The sequence below is a fragment of the Agelaius tricolor genome, unplaced genomic scaffold, assembly GCF_023055355.1.
Source record: "Agelaius tricolor isolate 1412-34295 unplaced genomic scaffold, bAgeTri1.0.p SCAF_10, whole genome shotgun sequence".
NCBI classification, from domain to species: domain Eukaryota; kingdom Metazoa; phylum Chordata; class Aves; order Passeriformes; family Icteridae; genus Agelaius; species Agelaius tricolor.
The window spans coordinates 18,531,333-18,549,896 of NW_027269270.1; the positions used below are offsets into that span (position 1 = coordinate 18,531,333).

General features: G+C 36.2%; 1 protein-coding gene across 5 annotated transcripts in view; it reads left to right on the forward strand.

Moving 5' to 3' along the window:
- FIGN (fidgetin, microtubule severing factor) overlaps positions 1-18,564 on the forward strand; it is a 116,866-nt gene that overhangs the window by 35,824 nt on the left and 62,478 nt on the right. For 2 of the 5 annotated variants that reach the window (XM_071435028.1, XM_071435030.1), the window contains one exon: positions 15,173-15,294. The exons of the other annotated variants lie outside the window; for them this stretch is intronic. The gene's annotated coding sequence lies outside the window, so the exon portion shown is untranslated. The remainder of the gene's footprint in view (positions 1-15,172; positions 15,295-18,564) is intronic. 5 annotated transcript variants of the gene reach the window in all.

The following is an 18,564-nucleotide window of genomic DNA, read 5'->3' on the forward strand; positions in this document are numbered from 1 at the left end:
ATAATTGTTTGACATGCCTTGCTTATTTCTAAACTTAAATCACTCAACAGTCATGCTTATATGAATAGGAGCAGTGAAATTACTGACAAACATGTTACAATTAATATTGGTGTGAATGAGCCTTATTCATACTACATTCATTATATGAAAGTAAATATTGTTGGTATTTTAAGGCTGTAATAAATAATGACCTGAAACTTCTGTCCAGATATTTTGTTTAGAAGATGTTGGAAATGGTCAGCAGCTGCTTTGTCACCCTCTACAAAAAGTCATTTAATTGAATTCCAGTAGATCAGAGCAATAAACTGAATTTATAATATGTGATCTGCTTTTACCCAATGATATCTGTGAAAGCAGTATTGACTGGCTGTGTTAGAGTCATCTTTTATCTCTCTTTGTAGAATGTGAGCATGTTTTGAAAGTACAAAGCCAGATCCTACTAATCATGTTGCATTTATCATATTTAATGTTGGCTTTGGCTCAGTTCTAATATGTATAAAAATTCTGGAATTTATGTGCACATCTGTTTTTTGTGTGTCCCGTTTAAAAAAAAAAAATAACCTGCATACATCATATGCTGCAAAGATCTACTTTATATTCTTTTAGAGGACAAACTCCATTAGATATGCACTTACTGTACATTGGATTGTAAATCTTACAATTTAATGGTAATTCAGTGAGCAGTTATTGCTTCTGTGGCCTTTTTTCTTTCTTTTTTGTCCCATCTCACTTGTGAAATAGGGTTACCCTTTACAAGTGTCACATCCATAGATTCATCTTTTGTACTCTATAGTTGTTCCTAGTGCATCATTCTAAGTGAAAAGAAAAATAGGAAGCCAAAGCTACAGGAGGGGCATTGGGGGAGGGAGGTCTATACATAGAAATACAGCATATAGCAGCAGAAAGACCAAGGCAGTTTAGCATCAATCTAACAGATTAAAATTTTGCTGTAAAGGTGCATTTTCTTTAACCTCATTCTCATTCGTTTTCCCCTACCACTGTAGTTGGCGTTTGAATTCCCAGGAAGCAGAAATGGTGTCTTAATGATACGAGCCTTTTTGCCTCGCTTACACTGCTAATGCTCTTATCCCTTTTCTGATATGAAATACTTTTTGCAGAAACAATATACACATTTGTAAAGAAATTATAAAAGGATTCTCCTTTTGAAGATAATGAGTTCTCTTCAGGAACTGCAGGTTACGTGAAACACAAATGAGCTCTAAGTGGAGGGATTTAAAGTCCTGCTACAGCATTTAATTTCTTGAGGAAAGGAGTTCAGTTCAAGGTTAGCCTGTTATTGTGGCACTGGCAACTACTTCTCTCATTCCTGTTCTTCTGCCAGCAGTACTGCACAAAAGGCAGTCATTTTTATTTAATACGTAGGGAGGTATTAATCACTGCAGTGTTTTGTCGCAAAAATTTGTCTTACCAAATTCATTGTTTCACCACTCATGACAATAATAGGTGTTTAATTACTCAATAAGAGCAGTTTATAGATTCCATTTTTCCTGTTTGCTGGACAAATGGTATTGATTTTGTACTTTGATGCAACATGAAACTGTATTAAGCACAATTAGAATTCTAAAGCTGGTAATGTGTATCAGTTATGGTAACTGAGCTCCTTGCTGAAGAAAATGCATCTTCCAAATTTTTACTATGTTTAAATTCCCAGGAGACGAAAAGATCTTTAAGGACATTCCTTTTATGGCATGAGCTCTTGATGTCTTTTCTTCTTGTTTTTCCACTAGCATTTATGCTTGCTACTATCTTTACATATTCAAGACAAATGGTTTATGTAATATTTTTTCAGTTAATAGTATCTTTATAGTGGTAATAAGTTGTGCAGATTCCAACCTACTCAACAATTTTACCATTGTCTCATCCTACCTTCATGCCATGCTTATGAACAAGATACCTTTTGTGAAAAATAAAAATTATGTACCCCAAGCTTGCTTAAGTTTGGACAGTAAAAATTTATGAGGCTGGAAAGACAGAAAACTTTTGCTATTTTTCCTAGAACTCTCAGTTTTCTTGAGAAGGTGACTATTAAGCCACATACAGGTTTTTCTTTTACTTTCTTTATTTTATTTTTAGTGTTATACTGTCATTCATGACATGTTTTTGATATATCAATACCTGCATAGGCTTGAGTATTTTCTTTGGGTAGGATTTTAGTGGATTTACAGAAGTTGCATTGCCAGAATGATTGTTTATTGCTTCCTTTGTGGTCAGTACATTTTTATTTACAATTCTTTTCTACTGCTGATGCTTGTGTAACAATTTTCAGTTGGGAGTGTTTAATATTTTCATTATTTTGTTTGCTTCTGTTTCTAAAGAGTCAAAATTAAACAGCATGAATTGAGGGTGAGCATACTCAATTATCTATATCTGAATCAAGAAAAGAAGAATGATTCCTGTCAATGTGCATTCCATTTTGCAGACTTGCTTAAGTAACCAAATCTTATGATATTTGTTGTTCATTGGCTTCAAGCTTCTACAATAATAAATTGGATAATATCCTTAGTGTACAATTCCTAGCTTTTCTTCATCTTTAATTTTATTTCTAGGTTCTGCTAGTAACCTATATTTTGCCTCATTTAGCTCAGGTTGAATATTTCTTAAAAATGCAGATAAAATTTGTGAAAAACGTACCATGACTGAAAAATATTTTTGAAGAAAGCATGTTATGGATTGTAATATCTGTGCTAAATTTTTCCTGCATCTAAGCGCTTTAAATTACAGGTTAAGTAGAGAGAGAAAATGCACTTATTCAAAATAGTCATTGAGTTACATATGAAGGTGTGGTGTGTGCTTGTTGGGAAGCATGGTTAGTATCAAGAAACATCCATTGTTTAATCAGCAGTTTTTAAAGGTAGGCATATTTTTGTTCCCTTTTTTGGGGATCTGTTCATATTGCAGTTTCACAAAATGTGTATTAGCATACCTATATTCAGGATTCTGTTATAATTGTTTCACATCTTTTACAGAATATTCCCCGAACTCTGAAAAGCTCCACTTCCTTATTTAAGCTTACTTAAGAGCTTCAGTGGGACTACTCATGCTTAAACTTAAGGACATGCTTAAGTGCTTTGCTGAGTCAAAACTTTATACTGAGTGGACCTTCTTGTTTCTCCTTTCAGACAAATGATTTATTTCCTATGTGTTCTGAATAACTTGGATACCAATGGCTCATTCCATTGTTTGTGTTTTAGGCAGTGAGTTAGGTGTTCTTCGCTTTATGAAAATCAATACAAATTTCAATTACACAAACAGCAGGTGAGACATTAAAATTAAAAGGATGTAGGATGCACATTTTAATCTGTGGTGATGTCTCAGCTATCCAGATGTTATGGGAAAATTGAATAAATCTAAGTGGGATTCTGAATAATTGAATATATTGTTCTTATTTATTTGGATTACTGTAGCACTTAGAGGTCTCAACCAAGATGGTGACCTTGTTGTGCTGGTATTGTAAAAACATGTAGTGAGAGACTGTTCTGCGTCAGAGGGGTTACATTCTAAATAGCTGAGACGCACAAAGGTTAATAGGGACACAAAGAGGCGCTGAAATGTGAAGAGACTTGCCCAAGGTCATATAGCAGGTCAGTAGCAGAGCTGTGAGTTAAGCCTAATCTCTGGACTCCTATGCACTAGATTGCTTCTCCAATGATTAAACTATCTGCCTTTAATAGCTATTGAGGGAAGTAATTGTCTTTGATTTAGCAGGGAATTTTGGACAGTGATATTTGTCTGCATTTCTTCTTGGTTTTTGCATGTCATAGAAATCTAGAGTTATAATTCAATAATACAGCAAAGAACATTAAAAGCATGATTCTTATTTTGCCTCACTTACTGCAAATTTTGCAGATACTTCTGGAGAGGTGGATGCTGTTCCATAGAATGTTAGCTACAGCTGCTGGTGTTTGTGGCTGACTTACGTACCTGTTTTTGCTTTATGTAAAATCAGATGTACGGCCAGCCACTTTGATTGGCTCTCAGGGAATAAAGTTTTAATTACTTTGGCCAAGCTGTCCTGAAGCCTGTATCCTCCTTATGACAGTTCACTTCAGAAGCTACACTGCTTCATTTCAGTAACTTTATTACCATTTGGCTCAGAGATTGCTATTTCGCCTTGGCCAGAGATTTCATCAGTTGCCCGGTTCACCTTTGTCCACACTATACTTGTGAAATGACCTGCTCCTTTAGTGCTTGTCAATAGTAAATTGCTGCATCCTTAGTGTCCAGGCTGAAGCACAGTAAAGAACACAACTCTTTATTAAATTAGTGGATTTTACACTAAATTTTTTTGGATTAAACCTGAATGTGAAAATTCTTAATTGCCATTTAATACCAAATAATTAAATCACTGGCCAGAGTCACCTATGTAAAGTGCATCAGTTTGAACTGCCACCTGATTAATAGGCTTGGTGATATAAAAAGTTCAGCACAAAAGCATGCTCTGCCAGGGTCACTGTTTTAACAGCTGTAGAAAGTGCAGTTTTTGCTATAATTTGGGTTTAACAATTGGATCAAAATAATAATTTGTGAGGTGTTCGTGCTTGGCTTCTCCAGTGTGACGTCAGGTGAATTATTTGAATTTGATATCAGGTAAATTTGTTTTGTAGGATATATTTATGAACAAACTGGTTTGACTCAGATCTTTGCTTAATTTCATTTGTATTCTTCGAAATGAACAATGAAGTAGAGTTTTTTTCCCAGACTTGTCTTCCATATCAGATTTAAGTACAGGGAAGGCAGTAATGTGCATTAGTACTGTGTCTATATTTTCATCTCTTTGCATACAATCATTGATTTATTGTAGCTCAGGTGCTGTCTTCACTTTGGCTTGTGTTTGCCTGGGAGTGTATGTTAGGGAGTGTGTCCACAGAGTAATACCGAATAGCTGGCTTAATAGCTGTATTTTTATATCCCTGTACATACATCTATATCTATATATATACCTCCCAGTATTGTATTCTGTTATAAAAGCTTTTCCTGTGCCATGCTTAGCCCCAGAGGCTCTGGTCTGCAAGATCATTCGAAAATTGTGCTGTGTTCACATTTAGCATGATGGTGTTTGGTTTTGTTTTTTAAACTCTTAACAGTTTATTGATGGGGCCTGAACAAACTGCTGCACCTTCAGAGGACTCAATTAGCTTTTGCCAGGCTCAGTGTGTGTGCAGCAGGCAGCCCATGCATTAGCAATTGCAGGATGGGAGCTATAATGATTTTCACCTACTGACGGCTCTGTGAGCATTAATTTGGACAACACCCTACAAAGTAGGTAAGTGTGGTTATCCCCACTTTATTACTGAGCCCACCAGAGGAAGGATTAAAGCCTCCATCACACTGATAGGTGTGCATGTGTTTAGCTCTAAAGCAGTAGGCAGACCTAAGTGTTTAACTGGAAGAGCCTTTTTCAGCAAAGTTAAGGAAATGTGTTTTAAGCTAATTTTCTAAGTGAGCAAAAGATTTCCATGTCAAAACTATGTTTTGGGTCTGTGGTGCTTGATTCTAGCTTGTTCATACTTCAGCACACCACTTTCAAATAAACTTCCAATTCTTCTTTTTATTAAGTACTACATGTTTTTGTTTAGGGTTTTTTTTGTTTTGTTTGTTTTTTGGTGGCTTTAGTTTTGTTTTTGGGGCTTTTTTTTTTTTTTTTTTTTTTTTTTGCAACCTTCTTTGGAAACCATGGCTGTGGCAGCTCACCCAGTCATGAAAGGGTCCAATGTGCTCTTCCTCCTGCCTGGCTGGAGGTGAATCTCCCACTGCTCTAGGCAAGCCAAAATGTCCTTGAGGGCAGCTCATGGGCTCCCTCACAGCCTTGTGCTCCAGTACTCTCTCAGGCACAGACTGCAGGCTCTGGGGGCTACATTCAGGTTTTGCAGGGATTTGGGATTGATTTCATTCCATCCTCTGTCCTGAGCTGCAGGAATTGGTTTGTGTCCAGCTCTACAAATGGAGCACTGCATGGGCAGCTCAGGACCATATTGCACATGGTGCCGTATGGGGCTGGCACAGTTGCTGCTGAGCTCCTGTTCCTTTCTCTCCGGATGCTCATAAAGCTCTCCTTTAATTTGTCACTTGTGGAAAGCACATTTTAATAAATAATAAACAGGAAATCCAACTTCCTTTATTTCTTCTTTTTTTTTTGAGTTTGCTCATGATCTGTTGCTTTTAAAGATAAATGCCCCTGCTAGATGGGAATAAAAACATTGATGTATGTTTATGGGCTCTGAGATAGCGTTCAAAGCAGTTACAGGTTGTTTTGTTAACCATGTCTTTCAGTTTTACTCTTGAAACAGGACTGGCAAGCAATAAATTCAAACTTCAACATTCACAGTATTTCTGGTTCTGATGAATAGACACAGCAAGCCTAGCTATTTTTTAATATTCCTGCTATGATGAAATAAGTTTAGCTGAATGATTCTGGAGAGATGAACAATTTTGGCATACTGAGCAAGGAAAAGGGAACTGTATGATGCTAAGTAAGTGATTCACTGATTAAACTACAGAAATTATGCCTCAGGTGGTGCTGTAGTTGGAATTTCCTGTAAAACTGTGTTCTTTTCATAATATAGTTGATACACGTGAAGCAATATAAAAGTGTCAGTCATTCAAATTCAGGCATTTGTACACACATTTCCAAAAGTCTTGCCCTATTTTTCAGGTGCTAAAATACAGGCTGAGGAAAGTTGCTGGAGTAGTATTGTGATCTGGCAGACAGTGACTCCTGTCAGATGAGATTACAAGATGATCTTGTAAAAGGGTTAAATTTTGAGAAAGTATTGGGTAAAAACAGAAAGGATTTATTAGTGTATTTGAAATTGTTTTCTGTTCAGACAGTAGAAGATGGATGACATAGCAGCAGCTTTTTTTTTTTTTACACTGAATCTAGACCTCTCAAGCATGTTCATATTCTGTGGTAGAATCTGTTGGATATCTGTCCAAAAAACTCCAGATCATTACAGCTGAAAAACTTAGTCTGGAAAAATGAGTGTCATGATAAGAAGAACCCATTGTTTTCCAAGTCTCTTGTTCCACGACTTAGTTTGACAAGTTCAAAACAGCCCTCCTGTGAATACATGACAAGAATCTGAAAAATTTGAGCTCAGGTCCTCTGTCTTTAACTATGCTGGTTCTTTACTCTCAGATATTTTAAAAACTAGCTACTGGTTTAAAATTGTTCCTGGTGAGCACTTTGGTAGGAATATATGTGTAAAAATGCTCTGAAGAGTCCCCCAGCTGCCTGCAAACAGAACTAAATGAACAGCAGAAGTCTGGGGTTTAATGTTTTATGTTCTGGAAAACTCTCCCATGGACAGACCAACGACATGACATTTCAGCCCTCTTTGAAAAGGTGAAGGTTAGTAACTGGGAGAAAAAAAAAGATAATTATGATAAAGGTTGGCACCTGATCTAAATAAATATTTGAAAGCTCTTTAATGATTGCATCCTGTCAAATTTTTCAATGTAGGAAACTATTCCATGCAAAGTAAGGTGCTGAATGCTGACGTATTTCCATTGAGTGGCATGAGTCCATCTCAGTTCTGGTACCTGCTTGACACAGTATAATAAAAGAAGAAGAAAGAGTTGGCTGAACAAAACATGGAATTGTTTGGTTCTATTAAGAAATGTCACCATTTATCTAAGTAAAACTGTTAAGCCATAACCTGCATCTTTTCTTTCACCTTGGTGTATGTCAAGGGTAAAAGTTCAAACCAATCCTTTTCATGTATATAATCATGGAGTGCAGTTAATTACAATCTTTTTAAAAGAGTCTATTAAGAAATCATAGCAGATGAACAACCATTAAAGTAGAAAATCCAATGCATTAAGAATTACAGGCTTGCCATATAAACTTTAAATAGCATTTAACAACACTTGGAAGAACATTAAGAGCAACTTATGTGTTGTGGCAGTATTCACAGAAATGAAAATTAGAGGAAAAAAGTACTGTAACTGTACCAAGCTGGCGTCCTTCTCATTAAGAGAGAACATTGACTGTCACTGTGGAGCAAGGAAAGCCTTTGCATGATGTTTTGACAAAATGGCTGATGTTAAATAATAGTTTACAAATTAGTAAGTGACTACACAGTACTGCAATGTAGTTGTTTGTGTGGAAAAATGTTTTGCCTTTCACTAAATGAATACAAAATAATATAAGAACCCCAAACTAATCTATTGTCCTAGAGGGAGATAAGGTGGGTCTAACTAAGTTATCTGAGTTCTTAGGTAGCACTGCAGCTGCCACAAAGCAGCCCTAGCAGGCTGCTCACTAAAGCATTGGGCAGTTGAGGCCCATTGGCCATTGCAGGTACCCAAACAACATCGAGCACAGATCTGGAGGAGCTGGGTGAGGGAGGAAGAATTGTCTGAAATAAAAATGTACGTTTGCAAACATGACTGTAACAAGAGCCATGCACGCTTAGATTAAAGACCTGCCTGTCTCTTGGCATAGGTCAGTAGGGGATGGCAGAGTGTGGAGCTCCCAAGTGTGGAGCTCTGCAGGAGCTGCAGACTGAGGCAGCAACAGGGTGCACCCACACCACCACAGGCTCTGCAGGACAGGCTGCAGTGCTCAGCTGGGTGTTTAGTTTCCAAAGAAATGAAACTGTTTGCAGTGTGTAAAGCCATTGGATGAGAAATAGGAAAGTTTTAACTGATTGCCATAATATCTAGCCATTGAAGCAGGTTTAGGGAGAGCCTTTTTTTAATTCAGTGGACAGTTGTTAGCTATTAGCTGGAAATATGCTAATGGATCTAATAGGAATAAAATAAGAAAGTTTGAACCATTTCTATGGAATCCTATCACATTTAATAGGCAGTGATAATCCTTCTATAGTTTTTTTAATCACTGTCAACTTCTAGAGAAGTAATATTTTTCCACTGTCAAATTTCATAGATTGGAAATGTCTTAAAATTGTAATTTCCAATAAATTTATGTAGACTTTTTCATAGGAATGCATATATTGCTATGAGTACTCAATTAGAAAGTTTTTAAAAGGAAAAAAAAATTAAAGTAGAGCCTTCTAGGACACAGTCTTCATGGAATCACTCAGTGAAAAGAGTCTTGCTTATGGTACCTTGAAAAATGTTCTGTCAGAAGAAAATATTGTATTTAAGACAGAGATTAAAAGAATGGTAATCTTTATTGGGAAAGAAAAAAATGTAGTGGTTATTTTTCTGTTTGGAGGTTTTTTTAAAAGGCTCAAAAGTCCAACTTGTATGGTGGAAAGAGAGACCTGCTGTATCCTGGCAATATTTTGTGACCGCTAGGAAGGGCTGAGGAATACATGAGGGGGATTTGCTATGGTTGTCCTTTGAAAGATCCTGTGGCCCTGCTGATGGGGTGCTTGACAGGGAGGGTGTTTGTGGGATGCTGTGGTTGTCTGCATCTTTTGAGGGTCAGCTTTGCACTGTCCTTGCTCTCTCACCTGCTCTGGACCTTTTCCTGTCTCATGGTGGTGGTTGGGGTTGATGTCAGAGATGGAGAGGCAGCAAGTGCAGCTCTGTTATGTTTGTAAGAGTTGTACATCTGCCAAGTCAATCGCTTTTGGTTAGAGAACTAGAACAAATGTATGACTGGAAGAAACCATCATGAGTTTAAGTTGCTTTTGTATCATTTCAGTTGCGGTTCATCATTTGCAGGATGGCTTTTTAGAAGCAATCTTTGTGTTGCTTGTACAATAACAGCCTCATTCAGGAAACCCATGTTTCAATAGTGTTTAAATAAGTAGATAAAGAAGCTTCAACTTTTTGAAAGTGAGATTTTCCCCCTAGATGGAGTGTAGCCATGTTAATAATTCCCGTTCAGCATCTCTGGTGTAGAGTACCTGGGGAGGTGTTGGTTGGCTGGAGGGGGGCTTTTGGTGTTTTGTTGTGGGTTTGGTTTATGGTTTTTTTACTTGTTACGCCAGGTAATGTGATTTGGAAAAAGCAGTTAAGTTTTCAGCACTATACAAATCTTCCTTTTGGTCAAGTTACTTGAAATCTCTCTTCTTAAAATGGAAGTTTTTATGTCAACTGAAGTCTGGCACTTTGACAGTCATTAGAATGTGAAGTAATGAATTTATTAATTTCTAATGACAAACAAAACATTTTCAGTAGCACTTCAATGCATTGTGGAAAGTCAAAGAATATTCCCTAATATCCTGCTACTGAGACTTACTTTTCCAGATATCATTAAAAATTAAGAATTGACTCCAAGTACATCAATATTGGGAATCACTTTGCACAACTTTTATGCTTCACTCTTCTTGCAGGTTGGTAATTGGAGTATTTAACCTTACTCTTCCTCACTTTATTAGAAAATGCTATTTTTTTAACAATTAAAAAATACTAAAGCAGATCAAGTAGTTATTTTGACAAAGAGCTTGAAACATTCTTGCCTAAATTCCACAAATAAAAAAACCAGCTAAATTATCACCCTGAGCAGATTTTCTCAGGGACCTCAGTCAACCTTTATAAAGGATAATTACACTGGTGTTTTAACACGGGGCAAAGGAAATGATAAAATTAGGGCATAAGAGACACTGGTCCTATTTTGAGAACACAGTAGAATAATTGGTAAGGGATTTTTACTGCTGTTTTGTTATACAGAGGGGTTTTTTTTTACTTTCACATGTTTGGATATTTTTTTCAGGCTCTTAAGCTCTGTGTTTAGTGACATGAATTTGAGAGAGATCTCCCAATGTATTAATAGTACGTTTTTGAAGTTGTGGATGTTCATGGGTGTTTTAACTTTGCAGCTTCAGTCACCTCTCCCCTCACTGACTCTTGTTATATTCTGCCTTACCTTCTTTGCAAAAGGATATTTAAAATTAATTCTAAAATTAATCTAAAATTTTTAAACAAATTTATATGATCTTGTTTATGCTTTTTAAGGTCTCCTGTGATTTAATTTAAAACTGAAAATTATTTTGCCAGGAGTTGTTCCCTGCAAAATACAGGCATGAATTCATAGTTCTGTTTTGGTTTATTTTTCAGGATTTGTTTGACAGAATTTCACCTAACACTCTCTCCAAACCCGCTAGCTTCACTTAATTTCAGCCCCAAATTACATCATTCGGCCCTAGGAGAAGTTTCCTCCATTTCAACAAATCGAGCCCAAGTTTGTGTGACAGTGGATAGATGAGGTGAGCTGATGAGGGTCTGGGAGGCATTGCAATCAGAGTGGCAGGTGAGGCAGCTCTCAGTGAATGGATTTGAAGGACTAAATGTGAGGATTTGGAAAGGAGGAATTGTTATAGTGGATTACAGCTGAAGTCCGTCATGAAAATATCTCAAGTTTGTCAGTAGCTATCAGAAAACACATTAGAGAAAGGTGTATGGAAATCATGGTAGCAATCAAAATCAAGCTGTGTGAAAAGAATTCTATCAATTAAGTCTAGATCTGTTTCACAAAATCTGTGCTTCCTAAAGATTTCTGTTGGTAATCTTAACCCACAACAGTTGTGGTATAATTGAAATGTACGTACATCACCAGACTGGTATGAGTTTTCTTTTCCCTTTTTTTCCCCTAGATGTGGATTAATGCAGTTAGGCAATACATTCCCTGTGAAGTATTAGTTTTCTGTTGGCAGATACTGAGAATAAGATGAAGAGCAAGGACTATTTTTAGTGTAATCAAACAGCTTAATTGAGTTTGGGATATTTGCTTTGAGTTGGATACAGTGGCAGGAGAAAATCGTAGGGAAAGCTGAACCTGCCTGTACTAAAATTTGCCCTCAATATGGATGCTCTTACAAGGACTGGATAGCTGCAGAGGACTCACTTACATTGTAAAAATATACATGATTCATTTCAATTGGTCTTTTAAGTTTTTAAAATCACATTTGTCCTCTTGCTGCACTGTTTTTGCCAGTGTAAAGATCATAGGTTTTATTTGATTATATTTTGGTAATCTGTTAAATGAGACTGGGTCACCTTGCACCATGCAACATTTCACTTCACTGCTAAAACTTAATGCCATCTTTTTATCTTTCACTGAGTGGATGTCAGAGGACACAACATTAATATAAGACAGGCGTCTCTAATATTTCATGAATGGCCTTTTAAAAAAAACCCTCAAAAAACAAACCAAGGAAGTAAAAATTGACACTAGGGTAGTGAATTTAGTCACCTTTCTCGAATGTTGAATGCTTTTCCATTTATGTATCTCATCTTTTACAAGACCTATTCTTTGTCAGATAAGGCTATTAAAAAGCACAAGTGGTTTCCTTAGATTGAATATATTGTTTTCCTCATGGGATAGTGGGATTGAAAGATTTCCATGAACAAGTGGTCAAAAACTGAAGATAATATCCCAAAATAAAACCTGTAGCTTTTTAGTGGATTAAAGTTCACTATTAGAAACTGGAACACCTGGGATTTGGTGCCTTTTTTGGGGCCTTTTTTTTTGTTGCCCTTTTTTTTTGTTTACTTCACTTTCAGTGCCTTAAAATTAGTTTATACTTTCCAGCTCTATAGGGATATCAGGTAGGTTAAATCAGGACCTGATAAAGCACTCTAAGAAAGTGCATGCTACTAGTAAATTATAGAGTATTTGCCTCCTTTTTTTGTGTGTGTTTGTCAAATATACTATTCCAGAATCACGTGGCAATATATACAGATGTGAATAGCTATGTGTATATTTACACTTTTTTGTTATACATCTAAAATTTATTTAGATGTATCAAAATGTTGGGTAAGGTACAGTTTTTTGTAGCAGTATCTCTTCGTGCTAATTTTTATATATGGTAGGAAATACTTAATGCTTACCTGCTAAGACATGCAAGATTGATGTATTTTTTGCATTCTGTGATACTTAGGGTTAGGAGAACTCTTGTAAAATTCTGAATATAGTGTCTAATCCTTATCTGGACTAATTGTGACATTAGATTAAAGCATTACAGAAAGGGACAGCTATGGTGGTGTGCAGGACTTGAGCAGAAATAATCATCTTATAGTCCGGATCATGTACTGAGAAGATGCATTCCTGTTTCAACTCTAAATACACATGTCCAAAACTTGATTAAGCTACTAGTGAAAATTGATATCTAATTTATATGTAGTAGTTTGGGAAAACAAGAGTGGGAGAGACCTCTAGGATCATCAGTCTAGTCATCTGTTCCTGCAGATAGTATGCCATATAATTTCTTCCCTAAATTTGTTGGGTTCCATAAATTTACATGGCTTCATGCTTAACATTGATTATCTCCACAAAATTTATTTTTTATTTGGCAAAAATCAGTGTTAATTGCACTTACATTAGCATAGTAGAAAATTCAGCTAGATATACTGGTTAGGTAAACAGTTTGATCGGGTTAATTCATCCCTAGTTTCTAAAATAAGTGTGCAAAGAACTGCCATGATTTTTTTCCGTCCTCACAATTCTGCTGTCATTTAAGTTCAGAACAAATACAGATCTACCCTCAGTATTGTCCACCCCCCCTCCCCCCAGTCTGGTTTTAACATGGTCCTTGATTTCTCTATAAAACATGGGCTAAAATAGGTGGCTTTCCAGGCAGACGTTTGTGAACTAATAGGTGACCTTTACGGCAACCAAATGTCGCTGTTAAATTTCCTCAGCCCTTTAGACTCAATAACTAGGTGGGTTTTCTTTTGTTTTTTTATGTTGATTCTTTTTAATTCTCATAAGCAAATGTAAAAATCTCTCATGTATGACAATATGTAGATTTGTGGCAGTCCTGAGAGGACCTTGGGTCTGTCAGCCAGAGGCTTTATTATGTAATGCTGCATAAATGCTGTATTTTCATCTGTGACAGATATAGTCTTGAACCTGTATTTTTCATGTTACTTAACTGTTTCAGAACATCATGTGTGAGAGAACACATCAAAATGGAAATTGCTTCTAGAGAGGCAGCGATAAATATTGGTTGGGTGTATTGCATTGTTGGGCTCCATGTGTTTCAGGATGTTCTCAATTCTCTTGCCCTAATCAACACTGTAAATACATGCTGCATTTTCTGGTCATCCGTTTGTTGGATTAACAATTTGGACCTTGCAGTTCCTACCATATGTTTTGATTCTTTACTGTGTATAGTCATGGTTATATAAAAGCGTCCTCTAACAAAATTTCTCTGAAACCTTCTGTCTTTTCCAGCTATTCAGAGAAGGAGAAATCATGTAAATTCTGTGCATTATATGTATAGTTCACTTGTGGGTACTTGAAAATTAGGTAGTTAAACTGAGAAATATCTTTACGTTCACATGAAAGTCTGAATCCTTGTGATAAAGAAATTTGTTATCTTCCCATTAACATATTGGGATGGATTGTATTTTGTTTTTGAAAAGGTACTTACTGTTTAATCTCCAGCAGAGATTAAGATAGTTCATAGTGTGTAATTGAAATACACTGAAATACACTATTGACATCAATATTTGTGATATTATGTAAAAAGAAAAAATATACAAAACAACATAGGGCAAATGTATCTGATTCTGACAATTTTGTGCAGTAGCTTTTAAACAAAGTTGTTGGCATATTGCTTTTATTCCATTAAAGGATTTTGCTTAAGTCACTTTTCCCTTAAAGTCTTTATAAACAAGTAGTATGTGTCCTATTTTTTATCTACTCTCTGCTTTATGCCATTGAGTTAGAATAGAATCATAACTCCCCACCTTGTCTTTCAAGTGCCCATAGTACTGTCATGGCCATGAAACTTATTTAGTTTTTGGGCCCTTTATTGTGTCAGTGATAGCACTGTGTTTTGTGTGGAGCCTAAGTACTCTTATGAATGACTTTCCAGCACCAGATATAGTATATCCCAATTTTCTGTTGTATACTTTGCTCTGTGGATCAATATGGATTTTAATTAACATCCTAACAAAAGTATTGTTACGCTCAAAGGTCACTCTCCCTGTGTACGTTGCCGAGAACTTGGTCTTCAGCAAGTTCCTATCACACCAGACACTGTCAAGAACAACCATAACTGAAATAGCTTTTCATTTATCCTGAGGCAAAGACACTGTTTTCCCTTTCTTTCTTCTTCAGTAGATATGCACAGAAGTTTGCTAACTGGGGGGAAGGAGCTGCAAATCTATAAATATCAAAGGTGACTTGATAGAGATTCTTGGAAGAAATTTCCACCATACTTGGAATGCAGTGACACTGTTTCATTCAACTGCTTTTCCACATTGCATTACATTAATAATCGCCTTGCAGGTTTCTTGGCAGATGAAGAGAAAGGGAAAGTTGGAGGATGATTTTGAATGAATGAGGATGAAGATGACCTGTTAGCCTTAAAGCTTGTATGAGGTAGTCGAAGACGAAGAGCTGTGAAGTAGGTCAGTACTTTTGTCTTCTTTTTACATTAGTTGTTAGGATGAACTGCTTTTACAAATGTTTAGCTTATATTCACACATAGCACTGGTATTTCTGTGTCTCCTCCTTGACTGTACACTATATGAGATTATTTTCAGCTGTTTTATCCCTTCTGTCATGTAGCTTTTGAAATCTCTTGTGCTAATAAGCATCTGATAGATCTCACCAGGAGTCTTGGCTTTATCTTTAGTCTTCCTTCATTCTAACAATTCTGCCTACAGTACATACTGTTCACAGGGTAGATCCGCATATTGCTGTTCAGCTGCCAGGCTCTTGAGTAATAAACCCTGCGTTTCAATTCTGAATGAGTGTAAATTATAATTTTCGGAGTGTTGTTCCTCTGACAGAAGACGGGGTCCACTGCCACATCCTTGACTGTGGATGAAGAGTGCATAGCAGTCTGGAAAATGAGTTTATCCCTGATCAGTCGCTTTCAAATATTACACCTTATCTCATAGTTCTTTCTTCAAGTAGAAGAGCTTTTATAGTGCTGGTTTTTTGGTTTAGAAACTTGGACATTTGGTCCACAATGCCATTTCTTTCCAAGTTTCTGTAACAGTTCTGCTAAATAAACACATTAGCATTCAACACAATTTCAAGTTATAAACAACCAACCTGATAATGATTTTATTACTTAATCCAGTTAGAGTTTGAGATCTTTGGTGCTGTTACTTAGACTTGAGAAGTTGACTCCAGTATTGAGCAAAGCCAGAAAACCCATTTTCTCTTACTGCATTGTGTTTTGATGTTCAGTTGTCCAATTATTGCATTATTGTTATTTGCCCTCAGTATCATTAAACAAAGAGCTAAATTTGATGCCTCTTATCTTTTTCCTTTCTGAAACTGAAATAGGGTGCCCTATTCCTCCCATGTTACAGTACCCAGCAATCCCAAGATTTTCACTTGCATTTTTTAAGGTTTGCAACAAATGTTTCCCACTATGAAGACACAGACAGCATTATATACAGTGGCAATGGGAAGGAACCCCCCATTAAATGAATTATAATATTAAACTCCCGTTAAATGAATTATAATATTAATAACATTGTTAATTATTTTTATCTATTAATTTTGTTCTATATGTGTTTTCTGGTAGCACTTTAAAAATTGCCACCAGTTACCTGCATTGATTAAAGAAAGTAGTGATACTGCTGTATTATAACATGGATTGGAATCTAACTAGATGCCCTCTGCATTATTGTTCTCATTAAATCCATTATTCTTGAGAATAAGACTTTTAAATTGCTTGATTACTTAGAACTTATACTTTTGCTTAATACGTTGTCCTTTATTGGATATTACTGTCAGCCATGCTGTATCTAGTAAAAATACTGCATATACACCAGCACAAGCTTCGATGTCATTTTATTAGGAGGTGCTGCCTCAGCAGAATGAGAATATTAATCTAAAAGAGGTGTATTTTTGAGGTGTATTTTTTTCCAAGCAACATAAACAAATCTATCCTACTTAGAGCTGCAGTGTCAATATTTTATACTGCCTGTGTGGTTCTTATTTGTTGTAGTTTTTGGCATATGGGATAACTGAAGATTCCAATTCTGGCCTTTCATTTTAGGCCAGTTCAGGGTATTTCCAGCCCTTTTCTGAGATATTTTTTCAGCCCCTGAGTAGTTTTCACATATAATAAATGTAAATCCTGAAATGCCCAGTGTTCCACTGAACACTGATTCCTTGGTGATGTGGGGAGTAGGCACTCCTCTAAGTTTGCTTCATTCTGAACAAAAGCTTTAGCAATTAAATTTTGTCCAGTATTCTAGAGACTGTCTACAACTGCTGAAGCTTTTTGAGCTTTGACCTTAGCTTGCAGATCTTCTACTGCTGGAAGAGAAAAATAGAAAATATCTACCTGGGAAGGAAGGAGAGTTGGGTGAGAATTTTTAGCAAAAGACAGAGACAGCTTAAGACCCATTCTAGTCAATTCTGGGTTCCTTTCAATACTAAAAAGTTGTAAAGACTTATTTGGTAGGTAATTTTTAGCTTTATTACTTCTATGTTTAGTTAATACCATTGTAGGGTCATTATGCCAGAAATATTATAACTCATGCTCCCATAGAAAATATGAAGAGTTTCTGATGCAAATACTAACAAAGTGATATAACACTGGTTATGTTGTCCAAGATTTTCATTAGAAACAGTTTGTCTGTAAATCACCTGTTCTTTATGTATGTTCCTCATTCCAGAGCTCATTCCATAGCATCAAAATACCCATTGTGTATCTGGTAGAGCTGGTTGGTGACAGCTTCATTGTGAAATCAGCTCTTCCAGTTAACTTCTTGCCTAGGTTTGTTGTTTCTGTTCTCTAGAATGTAACATGTTTGGTTAGCTTTAGCCTTTGAAAGTACAGGTTCTTGCTCAGAAATTTCTGGCCATGCTCTATTGCTTTTCACCCCACTCTTGTTCCAAATATTATCACCCAAATAAAAATCTTTGTATCTTTTTTGTTATCAAAGTTGTCTAGTTGAAGATAGTGCCAAAAATATTCTTTTATGAAGGTGTTTACTACTTCTTTGAATAATTTTTCTTTGCTAGTGGTACTTTGTTCATACCAACTCTGTGGGTTTTTGCTGATTGTCTGCAAACTCATGCAATTGTTGCCTTTTTCCCCTGCATGATAACCTGTGTATTTCCATATGATAGTTGTCAAAGCAGGTACAATTCAAAGATATGTTTTTGTTAAATTTCAGCTTTTAATTTCTATACTGATCTATGCTGCTTGTAACATTTCTAGTAGTATTTTGAATTCTTTCTAATGCTAAAAGTCTGTTGGCTTCTGTAAGAGACCATCCTTTCCATCAGACTGTTTTTGTCTTCAGTAATGTCCACTAAATTGCCCTGGTTGTCTTTTTCAATCCAAGAACATTCTAAATCTACCTCTCCCTGGTTTCAATTCAAACAAGTGTCACGTGTTTTGCTATATCACACATGTGCAGAGAACAGCATTCTTAAAATCCTGGAATAATTTCATACCCACTTTCAACTGAATTTATTTAAAACTGATATGTGTGTCCTGTGCTCAGAGACAGACCTGACTACCTTTCTGTTTTGCTGGCACCTTTGTCCTGAAGATGTAGAATTTCAGTTGCTTATTTGTATTTTGGGAAATCAGAGTTGGTTGGGCACCATATTTGCTCTGTTTGTTTTTGGAGGGGTGTTTTACTTATCTTCCACTCGCTGTATGACAATGTATGCAGTGAGACTTAATCACCTGACATGCG